A 2,184-nucleotide genomic window follows, 5' to 3' on the forward strand; every position below is an offset into this window, starting at 1 on the left:
GAGGAGAGGAGAGGAGAGGAGAGGGTGAGGGTAAGGAGTATAGCATAGTACAGTATGAGGCCAACTACTCAGTTCTCATACTTACTACCCATTTCTAAAAATGTGTGCAATATTTCCCTTTCACCAGGGACTTCATCTGGCTTCCATGATTTTTCAAATATCATGGATAGTGGCTTGGCAACTACATAAGCCAATTCACTCAGGACTCTGGAACGTGTCTTGGCTGGTTACGTATACTTTTGTATGTTCAGGTTCCTCAGGAGGTCACAAATCTGATCTTCTCTTAGGTAGTTAGGGACTTTGCTCTTGCAGTCCCTGTAGTCCATCCACTCAAGAGATGGAGGAAGAAAGGTTGGCAGTGAAGAAAGACCAAAATAATTTTTGAGTATCTCAGCTTTTTCCTTGTCTATTCATATCAGTTTGTCAGCCTTGTTCATTGATGGAGGCACACTTTCTCTGACCTGCCTTTTCTGGATGAAATACCTTTAGAAGCACTTCTTTTTATTCTTTGTGTCCCTTGCCAGCTGTGTTGGAGTCTGAGATACAGAGTGTGTGCCCTTGTTTCTGATACTTCGTTCTAAGATCCAGAAAAACACTGAATTTCATATAACGTGAAACTCATGAGCATGTTTTCATGGTGATACATGAAAACAACTGTTAAAGTTAGATAGAAAAGCTGAAAGTGTGAGTGTGTAGATTAGAGAGTTTTCTTAAGTCACTGGGTGAAAAATTTAGTTTAAAGTTTAAGTTAGCTTAGAAAGCAGAAAGCAAGATGGAGGATTCAGAATGTTGTTTCTTTTCTTTCTTCTTCATGTTCTTCTCAAAGTTCTTGGGTAATAGTGATTGGTTAGAAAATGCTGCAGTGCAGCACACAGGTGATGGGGTCATTGGGTCATTAAGAAAAATAATATATGTGTCTATTGTTAATTGGATAGGAACAAGTATAAAGATAAAAGAACTGCATAGTTTGGGGCAATTTTGTGCTTTCAAAGCCAAAGTGAGCCACAAAGTGAGCCACAAGGCCATTCTGTACCATCAGAAGAAAATAAGCCAGATTGCAGTGAATTAACCTTGTGCAGCTACTCTGGAGAGACCTGCCAAGTTTTGTAGTGACCTCCTAATAAACACGAGAAACAAGATTCTAATGAGCTCGGGAGTTTTCTTCAAACCTAGAGAACTGAGATAAGCAGGACTCCCCATGAGGGAAGATCCTAAAGGAGCTCAGCTCAGAGGAGACTGAGAAATCCAGGAGAAGAAAGAAAAATACAGAAGTGCAGCAGAATCAGAGAAATAAAAAAAAAATAAATTAAAAAGAAATTTTTAGAGAAAAGTTACAAGCTGCATCTTGGTCTTCCTTACCCTATCCCTACACAGATGGGTAGCCTTCCTATACTCTTCCCAGAATTCCGGCTATGAAATAAGGATTCAAACTAGATTTCCTGCAATGATAATATTTATGATCTGTTAAGTAAAGAAGCAATGTTTTAGAAAAGCAAATACATGCTGCATAAAACTATAACTTAGAGAAGAAGATATATATACTAAATACTAAATAAATAAACTATATATAACTAGAACAGAGACACAATATTTTATTTCTAAAGTAATTCTTATGCTGCCTGGAGTGATCTCTTAAATAAGTGTTGACATTGTGAAACCAAACCTAGAAAAGAAGTGGAAAATGTTTTATTTTTTCTTTTTTTTCTTTTGTTTCATTGGAGTTTTTTGTCGCTATCCAAATGCACTTTGATTGATGATAAATTAAATAATTTTTCTTTAATCTGAGTCTCTTTTGGCCATGACAGTAAGTGGCAAGGAATTTCCCTGTCTTTGCTTTGTTGCACAAGCATTTTAATTTTATTTTGTCCTCCTGTCCACTTAAGGAAGAGTAGTGAGAGAGTGGCTGAGTAGATATCAGGCAGCTAGAAAATGTCAACCCATCACAGCAGGTTTCAGTGTTAAAGTGATATATTTTCAATAGGCTCTACACATATATTTAACAAGTTAGCAGTGTTTCGGTTTTCTTACTTTTACTTCATTGGCATATCATGTACTACTTATTATTCTATCATAATAATTACTTTATTTCATATCTACTGATTTAGAAGAAATATTTTATGGTATATGGTCTTTGATTTGATTGGTTTTCTTGGTTGCCTGATTTTGTTTTGGTTCAGGTTTTTT

Source organism: Parus major, chromosome 1 (genome assembly GCF_001522545.3).
Source record: "Parus major isolate Abel chromosome 1, Parus_major1.1, whole genome shotgun sequence".
Taxonomy (NCBI): domain Eukaryota; kingdom Metazoa; phylum Chordata; class Aves; order Passeriformes; family Paridae; genus Parus; species Parus major.